The following is a 13,563-nucleotide window of genomic DNA, read 5'->3' as shown; positions in this document are numbered from 1 at the left end:
AAAAGCTCAGCAGTGTCTGCTTCCAGCTCCTCTGGTGTAGGTTCTGCACAGGGTGGAAATTCTTCTTCCTCAGAAGTAGAATCCACTGTAGAGGGAGGGATAGTAGGTAGTGTTTTACCTTTACTAACCCTAGCTTTAGGGAGTACTTGGTCCATTCTTCCAGGATCCAAGTCATCCTGTCCTTTTTGCTTTTTGGCCTAAGCCCTGGTTAAAGCAAAAATATGCCCTGGAATGCCCAGCATTGCTGCTTGAGCCTCCAACTCCACTTCTGCCCAAGCTGATGTCTCTAAATCGTTCCCTAGTAGACAGTCTACAGGTAAATCTGAGGCAACCACAACTTTCTTTGGACCAGTAACACCCCCTCCAGTTGAGATTCACAACAGCCATGGGGTGGCTAAGAGTGTTGTTATGAGCATCAGTCACTTGGTACTGGTGACCAAGTAGGTGTTGTTCAGGGTGGACCAGTTTCTCTATTACCATGGTAACACTGGCACCTGTGTCCCTGTAGGCCTGAACCTCAACACCATTTATTAGGGGAAGTTGCTTGTACGTATCCATATTAAGGGGACAAGCAACCAAGGTGGCCAAATCAATGGCCCGCTCAGAGACTAACACAGCCTCTGTGGTCTCCCTAACAAGACCAACCCCAACTAAATTACCAAAAGTGAGCCCAGCTACTCCCTTGGATTGGCTATTAGTAGGTTTGCTCCCACCACCACTGCTATTACTAGGAGCACTAGGTGTAGCAGCGGGGTTGTAGTGGTAGGAGGCTTGGTGCTTTTCTTTGGGCAACTGGGATCAGTTGTCCAATGGCCTTTTATTTTACATAAATAGCACCATGGTTTATTTTCTTTATTTTGATTTGAAGAGGATTTGGACCCACCACCCCCACCAGAGTGTTTTTGTGGGCCTGATGAAGACTCATTTTTAGATTTGTCCCCACCCTTGTCAGAAGACTTACCATCCTTCTTCTTGCCATCCTTGTCACCCCCTGTATGAACTTTTCTGTTCACCCTTGTTCTGACCCATTTGTCTGCCTTCTTTCCCAATTCTTGGGGAGAGGTCAGATCAGAGTCTACCAGGTACTGGTGCAACAAATCAGAAACACAATTATTAAGAATATGCTGTCTCAGGATTAAGTTATACAGGCTTTCATAGTCAGAAACTTTACTGCCATCTAATCACCCCTCCAAGGCCTTCACTGAATGGTCAACAAAGTCTACCCAGTCTTGTGAAGACTCCTTTTTGGTTTCTCTGAACTTGATCCTGTACTGTTCAGTGGTTAAGCCATAACTGTCTAGGAGTGCATTCTTAAGAACTGTAAAATTATTGGCATCACTTTCCTTCACAGTAAGGAGCCTATCCCTACCCTTTCCACTGCGAGATAGCCATAGCATAGCAGCCCACTGCCTTTGAGGGACCTCCTGTACAATACAGGCCCTCTCAAGTGCAGTAAACCATTTGTTAATGTCACCCCCCTCCTTGTAAGGGGGAACTATCTTGTGCAGATTCCTAGAATCATGCTATTTTACAGGATGACTATTTGGAATACTGCTGCTGCCACCATGGGGTCCAAACCCCAACCTCTGTCTTTCTTTTTCTAAATCAAATGCTTCCCTGTCTAGATCCAGCTGTTGGTTTTTAAGCTTCAGCCTGGACTCTTCCACTCTCAATCTATTGAGTTCCCTTTCTAACATTCTGTCTTCAGGGAGGGTGGGTTGGGCATGCCTTGACACAGAAGAATGGTATGAATGAACAGAGGGAGACCTGTCCCTAACAGATGGCACTCTAACACTCTGGCCTACAGAAGTAACACTCCTACTGTGATGAGAACTCACATTAGTATCAGCCATGCTAGGTGGCCTGCTAAGGGGCAGGTTGGGAAGGTTCTCTTCTAACACTTTTACTGGGGCTACCCCAGAATCAGAGTGTGAACCATCAGCTAATCTCTCACCAGAGGTGCCAACTAAGGTCTTATCCTGTTCAATGAGCATATTAACTAACAATTCTCTTGAGGGATTCTTCCCTACCCATAAACCTCTTTCAATGCAGAGACTCCTTGCTCCTTTCCAGCTAAGGTGATCATAAGCAAGTTTAGTCAGATCAACAGTTTGACCTGTACCAGACATTATAGAAAAGGTTTAAGGGACAGAAAAAGAAAGAAAAAAGTTTCAGAACTTTTTAAAGAACAGAAAAAAAACTTTTTAAACTTTTTAAGAACTTTTTGAAAGTTTTAGAGGTACTTTTCAGCACTTAGTAAAGGAGTAAGAGAAGAAAAGCAAAACTTTTTGGTTAGGTGTACATACACTGAACTTGTTTTGTATATTTTTCTCTTATGAAAAGTACAAAATGACAAAGTGGTAAGTAGTTGCAAGTACTTATCCCACCGCTGCACAACCAATGTAGGAGGCTGGCCTGGCTTGTAGTGGGTACCAAAGGGTACTTACACCCTGCACCAGGTCCAGGTATCCCTTATTAGTGTAGAGGGGTGTCTAGCAGCTTAGGCTGATAGAAAAGGTAGCTTAGCAGAGCAGCTTAGGCTGAACTAGGAGACGAGTGAAGCTCCTACAGTACCACTAGTGTCATATGCACAATATCATAAGAAAACACAATACCAAGATATACTAAAAATGGTACTTTATTTTTATGACAATATGCCAAAGTATCTCAGTGAGTACCCTCAGTATGAGGATAACAAATATACACAAGATATATGTACACAATCCCAAAATATGCAGTAATAGCAATAGAATACAGTGCAAACAATGTATAGTCACAATAGAACGCAATGGGGGCACATAGGAATAGGGGCAACACAAACTATATACTCTAGAAGTGGAATGTGAACCACGAATGGACCCCAAACCTATGTGACCTTGTAGAGGGTCACTGGGAGTGTAAGAAGACAGTGAGGGTTAGAAAAATAGCTCACCCCAAGACCCTGAAAAGTGGGTGCAAAGTGCACCTAAGTTCCCCAGAGAGCACAGAAGTCGTGATAGGGGAATTCTGCAAGAAAGACCAACGCCAGCAATGCAACAATGATGGATTTCCAGACGAGAGTACCTGTGGAACAAGGGGACCAAGTCCAAGAGTCACGATCAAGTCGGGAGTGGGCAGATGCCCAGGAAATGCCAGCTGTGGGTGTAAAGAAGCTGCCACCGGATGGTAGAAGCTGTGGATTCTGCAAGAACGAAGAGGGCTAGAAACTTCTCCTTTGGAGGATGGATGTCCCACAACGTGAAAAAGCTTGCAGAGGTGTTTTCGTGCAGAAAGACCACAAACAAGCCTTGCTAGCTGCAAGGGTTGCAGTTAGGGTTTTTGGATGCTGCTGTGGCCCAGGAGGGACCAGGATATCGCCAATTGCGTGAGGAGACAAAGGGGGCGTCCAGCAAGACAAAGAGCCCACTCAGAAGCAAACAGCACTCGCAGAAGTGCCAGAACAGGCACTACAAAGTGGAGTGAACCGTAGCTCACCCGAATTCACAAAGGAAGGTCCCACGACGCCGGAGGACAACTCAGGAGGTCGTGCACTGCAGCTTAGAGTGCCGGGGACCCAGGCTTGGCTGTGCACAAAGGAAATCCTGGAAGAGTGCACAGGAGCCGGAGCAGCTGCAAATCATGCGGTACCCAGCAATGCAGTCTAGCGTGGGGAGGCAAGAACTTACCTCCACCAAACATGGACTGAAGAGTCTCTGGACTGTGGGAGTCACTTGGACAGAGTTGCTGAGTTCAAGGGACCTCGCTCGTCGTGCTGAGAGGAGACCCAGAGGACCGGTGATGCAGTCTTTTGGTGCCTGCGGTTGCAGGGGGAAGATTCCGTCGACCCACAGGAGATTTCTTCGGAGCTTCTAGTGCAGAGAGGAGGCAGACTATCCCCGCAGCATGCACCACCAGGAAAACAGTCGAGAAGGCGGCAGGATCAGCGTTACAAGGTCGCAGTAGTCGTCTTTGCTACTTTGTTGCAGTTTTGCAGGCTTCCAGCGCAGTCAGCAGTCGATTCCTTGGCAGAAGGTGAAGAGAGAGATGCAGAGGAACTCTGATGAGCTCTTGCATTAGTTATCTAAAGAATTCCCCAAAGCAGAGACTCTAAATAGCCAGAAAAGGAGGTTTGGCTACTTAGGAGAGAGGATAGGCTAGCAACACCTGGAGGAGCCTATCAGAAGGAGTCTCTGACGTCACCTGCTGGCCCTGGCCACTCAGAGCAGTCCAGTGTGCCAGCAGCACCTCTGTTTCCAAGATGGCAGAGGTCTGGAGCACACTGGAGGAGCTCTGGGCACCTCCCAGGGGAGGTGCAGGTCAGGGGAGTGGTCACTCCCCTTTCCTTTGTCCAGTTTCGCGCCAGAGCAGGGCTGGGGGATCCCTGAACCGGTGTAGACTGGCTTATGCAGAGATGGGCACCATCTGTGCCCATCAAAGCATTTCCAGAGGCTGGGGGAGGCTACTCCTCCCCAGCCCTAACACCTTTTTCCAAAGGGAGAGGGTGTAACACCCTCTCTCTGAGGAAGTCCTTTGTTCTGCCTTCCTGGGCCAAGCCTGGCTGGACCCCAGGAGGGCAGAAACCTGTCAGAGGGGTTGGCAGCAGCAGCAGCTGCAGTGAAACCCCGGGAAAGGTAGTTTGGCAGTACCCGGGTCTGAGCTAGAGACTCGGTGGATCATGGAATTGTCAGAATGGCATTGGGGTGACAATTCCATGATCTTAGACATGTTACATGGCCATGTTCGGAGTTACCATTGTGACGCTATACATATGTCGTGACATATGTATAGTGCACGTGTGTAATGGTGTCCCGCACTCACAAAGTCCGGGGAATTTGCCCTGAACAATGTGGGGGCCCCTTGGCTAGTGCCAGGGTGCCCACACACTATGTAACTTAGCACCCAACCTTTACCAGGTAAAGGTTAGACATATAGGTGACTTATAAGTTACTTAAGTGCAGTGGTAAATGGCTGTGAAATAAAGTGGACGTTATTTCACTCAGGCTGCCATGGCAGGCCTGTGTAAGAATTGTCAGATCTCCCTATGGGTGGCAAAAGAAATGCTGCAGCCCATAGGGGTCTCCTGGAACCCCAATACCCTGGGTACCTCAGTACCATATACTATGGAATTATAAGGGTGTTCCAGTATGCCAATGTAAATTGGTGAAATTGGTCACTAGCCTGTTAGTGACAATTTGGAAAGAAAATGAGAGAGCATAACCACTGAGGTTCTGGATAGCAGAGCCTCAGTGAGACAGTTAGTCATAACACAGGTAACACATACAGGGCACACTTATGAGCACTGGGGCCCTGGCTGGCAGGGTCCCAGTGACACATACAACTAAAACAACATATATACAGTGAAATGTGAGGGTAACATGCCAGGCAAGATGGTACTTTCCTACATATGTCTACAGTTGTGTGTGTTTCAACCTGACTGCTGATCCATTTGCTGTTGTTTGCAATAACTGACTTTGTGGGCAGTGCTGGTGTCACCCAAGACAAGGGTAGATGTACACTGTATGGATACTGGTGTTAATCCAATTGGCGTGTCATTCAGCAGTGACTGCTGCAAATCTCAAGGGGAGGAGTGGGGAGAGGGTCGGTGGAAATAAAAAATAATTAAACAAAAACGTACCTTCTTCCGTCGTTGTTGCCACCACCTCCTGCCACCTCAATCCTCTTCTGGTGTCCCGCATTCACTGGGACACCAGCCCAGACTCCCCAGCAATCCTGGTGCTGCTTGCGTGCTAACGCTAGCATCTGATGATAAGCATGACTGCTTGCGCTAAGCTACTAGAGGGTCAGCACAAGTTATCTTTGGTGTAACTTATTTGCATTGCCTAGAATAGTGGGTTCTGCCTGGCTTAGGTGCGTTCCCTAGCAGACCAGAAACCCCATTCATAACACACTTTCTTTTCAAATTATGAAATCACTCTTGAAGAGCCTGATGTAATCGATTGTAACCTTTACAACAAAACGCAAGCATTGCAATAATCACTTTCTCTCTTTTTACAGCTCCTTGGCTTTTAACAATTCCTTGGCTAATGTACATATGAACTCACCTATGTGGGAGAACCATCCTGTGTCCTCTGGACTCACAGCTAGTGCTGCATTTTGCACCTTTACTGTTTTTGATCACGGTTTTACCATCCTTTGAGACTGCAATAAACCAAAATGGCTTTATTACAATGATCACAATCACATTTAAATGCTTCCTTCGTTAACACTACGATCACATTTATGTGGAAGCTGTGATACTGTCAGTTTATGATTCCAATCATGTGAGAACTTTAAAATGATGGCATTATGAATACAAATGTTGGCATTATGAAAGGATTCTACAAAAATTGGAACCCTTCCACTTTGTGAATTGTGGAAAAAAGTTTTGGGGCAGTAAGCAGTGGTCAAAGGGGCCACAAATAGCTCTTAGAGAAACTTTTTTTAAAAGATCTTTTTTTAAGCAGCTCTGTTTTCTTTAAGAAAAGCAGGGTGCCTTCAAAAACAAAAGTTTCCTTATTTAAAAGATATCACAGACATGAAGGTCACAGTCACTGCTCGTGGGTATTAAAGGGGGCGAGGCAGCGAGCAGGGAGAGCGGGAGGGTGGTGGAGAGAAAATGTTAGTAAAATGTTTTTTTTAAAAATACACTTACCTGAATGCCGCGCCCCGCTCCTCTGCTGGCTGCAGGCTGGCACAGGCTCCCAGCCTGCCCTGCGGCCAATCCTGACACTGCTCAGAGGAGCGTAAGTATTGGCTGGGAGCACCCAGCCAGGACGCTCCTACGCAGACTGGGAGCCTGTGCAGGCTCTCTCCAGTCCAGCAACTGTCACACTTGTCGCCCCATTGGCCCTGCCCCTTACAAAGAAAAGGATAATAAACATAGTTTATTATCCTTTCCTTCGAAAGGTTTTGCAGCTGCCGCTGCTGGAGGGGTGACAACCCTTCTCCGCCCTCATGGAGGAGCCGCCCCTAGAAGGTCGACTTACCCTTGGAGAACGCCATCCTTGATACTGTAACCAATCAGTGTGAGTCACATAATTAATTATGTTAGATTGCTACCCACATCAAATCTGAATTTTGCGAACTGACCTGTCAGTACATAAGTTGGTTTAAAAAATTCAGTACTCGTTACAAATGGCAACCAGTGTTTGTTACCAGTCTGCTGATACATCTGGACCCTATTCCTTGGGGGAAAAGCCTGCATTTAACTGACTAATGTCATAATGTTGCGTACCTTTTCAGTGCAGCTTTGCTCTAATTCCTTGACGCAACCATTCCCTTGATTTTCTCCTCTCTCTCTGTAAACTATGGCTCATATTTAAAAGTGGCCTGCACCTCCGTTGCATCACTTTTTGTGATGTACTGGCACACAGGCTGCACACTCATATTTACAAGGCCACGCAAAGCCACTTTGCGAGATTTTACATGGCCTTGTAGATATGGATTACGGCAATGCAGCGCAAGGCACTGCGTTGCCTTATTTTGCACCTGGGAGGTGTTTCCATGGGTGTTGCGTGGGTGTTCCCTTGCAACACCCATGGATTTTGATGCATTTCCAGATTTAAAAAGTTTTGTAAACCTGGGAATGCGTCAAAGGCCTACACCTGACCAGGGGTGGCGTAAGAGTGGCGCAACAGGGTGAAATTAAATTATTTCTCACTGCACTTTCCTCTTTCAATATGTACTACATTCTGAAGCACACATAGAAAGGGGAAATCGCCTCCATTGATGGTTTTAGTGCAGGAAGGTGTGCCTTTCTGCACAAAAGCAATCATCCCCACAACACAGTCACCCTTGCACCATGGTGCAAGGATGCCTGTGTTGGCACATGGCAACAATTTGTGCACCAGCGCAGGGGGAGAGAACAGAAGTGTGCCAGATCTTGTAGATATGACACATTTCTGTCCTTTCCTGGTGGAGCATGGCAGCGCAGTAAAGCATTTACTGTACTGCCCTGCGCCCTGGGCCTTGTAAATATGGCTATATTTCTTTACTCTATCTGTCCTGGCTGGTCAGTGCCTTATAGGACTGATGCAGTTTCAGTTAATTGTGACTTTCTGTAGAGTGTTGCTCTTATATACGTTTCTTTTGTTCAGATCCGCATAGAGGATAGTGGAGTAATGTAAAGTGATGCCCCCTGTGAAGAATGTATTGAGGGTTCCCCCTAAAACTACCCTAAGTCATATATAGTCATAGTCCTGAAGCTGAGTAGGGCACCCCCTAAAAGGTGGGGACCTCACTACGCTGCCTGGGCTCTAGGGCATGCTTTATGATCCTGATAGTGCAGGCCTTTTGCTTCCACAGTAATTGTGTAAATTTCTGAAGCAACGCTGGTGTTACATAAGAAAATAAACAAACACAATAAATTGTGGTAGCTACTTGAAATGGATTGCAATGCAGAATAGTTTATATATCAATTTTTTTGTTTTTAAACTGTTCATAAAAACAGGCCTGCAATGGTGTTTTGTAATATGACTCAGTGGTTTTTAAGACCTTCCACTGGCTTCCAGAGACAAGTATCTTAGATACTAATTAGGGAAATTCAGGGCCAGACTGGCCTATAAATCAATCAAGTAGTGCCAAATAGGCTAATCTGACAGCTCAGTGCATAGGCCCATTTTGTGACTGTGTACGGGCCGGATTTATGGTATGGTAGCGTGTCTCAAATATTTGAAAGTTGCTCAAATTACAAATGTGGCCCATTTTATTTTTGTACCCAGCCTATCTTCGGTCCCGTCCGACACTACAGACGTTTCTCTTTTTTCGGTACATTTCTCAATTACAAATAATGAATATGTGGTGCCCACTCTTCTATGATGAAGAGTGTGGTCCACAGAGTTACCGAGGAATCGTTTTTCAAGGGATACCTAGAGGTCACGACCGCCTCAGTTCTAAACAGGTCTAGTGTTGGGGAGAGAATGGACGTCTGCCTTTTTATGTTGTCCTGAAAGTGCATGGGCACAAACATAGCGCACGCGTTTCGAAAGCAGGACAGGGAGTGGAACACACGCCGAGGCTGCTAGAGTTGGATGGCGCTGGTTCAGACCTGATCCTCCTGTCAAGCAAAAGAAGCAGTCATCATCTCCCCATCGTTCTCAGGTGAGGTATTTTCCATTTCTGTTACGGACGGGATTGGGCTGCTCCTCCTGCCTCAGGCACAGAGAAGGCGTGGCTAACAACTGACAAGGCACACGATAGGCCAAAGCTGTGAACCATTAAAAAATGTAAAAGAAAGACGAACCCTACAAAAGAAAATTGGAGAACCAGTTTTTTTTTTACTCGCTTACTTTCCAAGAAGCGGCGTCCTCAGGCATGCGGACAGTGATTTGGGGCCCGTTGTAAATAATGGCCCGACTCTGCCACCCTTGGCAGACTGCCTACATTGTGGGTTAACGTCTGGGAAACGCACTTTACTTTTGAGAGCTCTTTTGTCAGAAATGATTGCTGGGAGGTTACTATGACTTGTTTGGCCACTCGTGTTTTTTGTTTTTCAGGAACAAAAAACGAAATCTGGAAATTATTTTGATTTGAATGTAGGTTTCTCCGTGTGTTTGGGGGGGCAATGCCTATTTCCCTTCTCTTGTGACCAGGACAGGGAACATCTGCGTTAGGAGGAAAGCCCTAACAGGGCACACCTCCGAATGTACTCAAGGGAAGGCTTCCTCAGTACTCAATTCTGCCTCCTCCGTCCTTTTCTCCCCGCGCCTGCCCTCCTGCTCCTGCCTCATCCCCCTCCCCCACTCGCATCCCCCTCTCTATCTCCCCTATCTAACCCGTTCACTATCTACCTCCCTCCCTCACTCCTCCTATCTACCTATCTCTCTATCTCTCTATCCCACTATCTAACTCCCTCACTCTCCACCTCCTCCTATCTTCCTATCTCTCTATTTCCCTATCTATCGATTTCCCTATCTATCTATTTTCTCTATCTAATTCTCTATCCCTCCCCCCTCCCTCACCCCCTCTATTACCTATCTTCCTATCCTCTCACTCTACCTCTCACCCTCACCCACCTCTACAACCCCCCTCCCCTATCTTCTCAACCCTACTCCTATCTTTCTCCCTTATCTCCTAAACCTCCTAACACTCACCCCCCTCCACCCTTAAATCCCCCTCCCCCAGCTCTTCTCACTCTACCTGTCCCCCCCTCCCTCGCGCTTTCCCGCTGCGACCTCCTGCACGCCCCTGCCCCCCAGCTCCCATTCGCCCCCACCTGACCCCTCCCCCCCTCCTACCTCATATGGCGGCCGCTGTGCGACCGCGCCGCTGGCGCGCCAGAGGCGCGCCAGAGGCAAGCCCGTCTGCGCCCGTCCGTGCCTGTCCCGCGCCCAGCGCCACGACCCCTGGTCCCCAGCTCTCCCAAGCCCCGCTGACCCGCTACGACCCCACCACCCTCCACGCCCTCAACCCAGGACGCTCCAACACTTGCTTCCAAGCTCACCCCAAATGCACCCATGGACCCTTCGCCTGCAACTCCTGCAAACGCACCTTCCACCACGCAACAACCACAACCACAAGCCCACGCTCCATCAACCACCTCAAGTGCATCCTAGTCAACGCTCGCTCCGTCCACAAACACGCCGTTGAACTCTGGGACCTCCTGGACTCCATAGCACCGGACGTCGCCTTCATCACGGAGACCTGGATGAACGCCTCCTCGGCCCCTGACATCGCCACTGCCATCCCCAAAGGCTACAAGATCTCCAGAAAAGACCGCACCAACCAGGTAGGAGGAGGTATCGCCATCGTCTTCAAAGACTCCATCAGCGTCACCACCTCCACCGAAGACACCCCTCTCGCCGTTGAACACCTGCATTTTCAGATTCGCACCGATCCGAGGACCACCCTCAGAGGATCCCTCATCTACCGTCCTCCCGGGCCACGCGCCCCTTTCAGCGACGCCATCGCCGACTTCATCTCCCCGCACGCCCTCGCCTCGCCGGACTACATCCTCCTAGGTGACCTCAACTTCCATCTGGAACAAAACAACGACCCCAACACCACCACCCTGCTCGACAACCTCGCCAACCTCGGCCTCAAACAACTGGTGAACACCGCCACCCACATCGCCGGACACACGCTTGACCCCATCTTCTCCGCCAGCAAACACGTCTTCTTCAGCCACACCTCCGCCCTACACTGAACCGACCCACCCTCACCACCGACCCCAACGACGCATCCCTCAACCTCACAAACTGGATCTCCAACTGCGCAGACATCCTTGCTCCCCTCAAACGCACGCATCGACAGACCAACACCAAAAAACCTCTCTGGTTCTCTGACACCCTCAAAGAATCAAAGAAAACTTGTCGCGCCCTTGAGAAAGCCTGGCGCAAGGACCGCACCGCTGACAACATGACCACCCTCAAGAACGCTACCCGCGAACACCACCACCTGATCCGCGCTGCCAAAAGGAACTTTTTCACTGACAGACTGGACAAAAACAGACACAACAGCAGAGAACTCTTCAGCATCGTCAAGGAGTTCTCCAACCCCAGCGCCAACGCCAACGCCGTTACGCCCTCACAGGATCTGTGCGAATCCCTCGCCACTTTCTTCCATCGCAAGATTAGCGACCTCCACGACAGCTTCGGACACCAGACCCAACCAAACACCACCGAACCGGCATCCACGGCCATCACCCTCAACAACTGGTCCCACAGCAACACGGAAGAAACCAAATCCATCATGAACTCTATCCACTCCGGCGCCCCTTCGGACCCCTGCCCGCACTTCATCTTTAACAAAGCCGACGACATCATCGCCCCGCACCTCCAGACCGTCATCAACTCTTCTTTTTCTTCTGCTACCTTCCCTGAATGCTGGAAACACACCGAAGTCAACGCCCTACTAAAGAAACCTACGGCTGACCCGAGCGACCTGAAAAACTTCCGCCCAATCTCTCTTCTGCCTTTCCCATCCAAAGTAATAGAGAAGACCGTCAACAAACAGCTGACCACCTTCCTGGAAGACAACAACCTGCTCGACCCCTCACAAACCGGATTCCGAACCAACCACATCACTGAAACCGCCCTCATCTCAGTCACTGACGACATCAGAACCCTGATGGACAACGGTGAAACAGTCGCCCTCATTCTGCTCGACCTTTCGGCTTCCTTTGACACCGTCTGTCACCGCACCCTAATCACCCGCCTCCGCTCCACCGGAATCCAAGGCCAGGCCCTGGACTGGATCGCCTCCTTCCTCTCAAACCGTTCGCAAAGAGTTTACCTCCCTCCGTTTCGCTCAGAACCCACCGAGATCATCTGCGGCGTACCCCAAGGCTCATCACTCAGCCCGACACTCTTCAATGTCTACATGAGCCCCCTCGCCAACATCGTACGCAAGCACGACATCATCATCACCTCCTACGCCGACGACACCCAACTTATACTCTCCCTCACCAAGGACCCCGCCAGCGCCAAGACCAACCTACAAGAGGGTATGAAGGACGTCGCAGATTGGATGAGGCTCAGCCGCCTAAAGCTGAACTCTGAAAAAACGGAAGTCCTCATCCTCGGCAACACCCCGTCCGCCTGGGACGACTCCTGGTGGCCCACGGCCCTCGGCACCGCACCGACCCCGACAGACTACGCCCGCAACCTCGGCTTCATCTTGGACCCTCTTTTCACAATGACCAAGCAAGTCAACGCCGTGTCCTCCGCCTGCTTCCTCACCCTCCGCATGCTCCGCAAGATCTTCCGCTGGATCCCCGCCGACACCAGAAAAACCGTGACCCGCCCCCTTGTCACGAGCCGCCTGGACTACGGCAACACCCTCTACGCCGGGACCACAGCCAAACTCCAAAATTGCCTGCAACGCATTCAAAACACCTCGGCCCGCCTCATCCTCGACATACCCCGCAGCAGCCACATCTCCGCACACCTGAGACACCTGCATTGGCTCCCAGTCAGCAAAAGGATCACCTTCCGACTTCTCACCCACGCACACAAAGCCCTCCACGACAAGGGACCGGAATACCTCAACAGACGCCTCAGCTTCTACGTCCCCACCCGCCTCCCCGCTCCTCTGGCCTCGCACTCGCTGCTGTCCCTCGCATCCGCCGCTCCACGGCGGGTGGGAGATCTTTCTCCTTCCTGGCGGCCAAGACCTGGAACTCCCTCCCCACCAGCCTCAGGACCACCCAGGACCACTCCGCTTTCCGGAGACTCCTAAAGACCTGGCTGTTCGAGCAGCGATAACCCCCCCTTTTTCCCCTAGCGCCTTGAGACCCGCACGGGTGAGTAGCGCGCTTTATAAATGTTAATGATTTGATTTGATTTGATTTGAATCAGCTGTTATCCAGTTTATGAATGAGGCGAGGAAATGGCAGCTATGGCGGGGTTCCCGCACTGCAAAACTATAACTGATGCGCTAATATTTTGCTCTAGATCCAAATTATACCAAAACATAATGGAGCTATATTTTTATCCCTGTGCTGATCGCAGAAACTACCTCAGACTACACCAACATCATTCTCCCCATCTGAAAAATGTGCTAAAATGTATGTGCTCCACCCCTTATTGCATACACAATGAAAACAGTGTAAAGTGAGTTGGTTCTATTTTATTTTGTTCTGGTACA

The sequence above is a fragment of the Pleurodeles waltl genome, chromosome 5, assembly GCF_031143425.1.
Source record: "Pleurodeles waltl isolate 20211129_DDA chromosome 5, aPleWal1.hap1.20221129, whole genome shotgun sequence".
Taxonomy (NCBI): domain Eukaryota; kingdom Metazoa; phylum Chordata; class Amphibia; order Caudata; family Salamandridae; genus Pleurodeles; species Pleurodeles waltl.
This window is presented reverse-complemented; position numbering follows the sequence as displayed.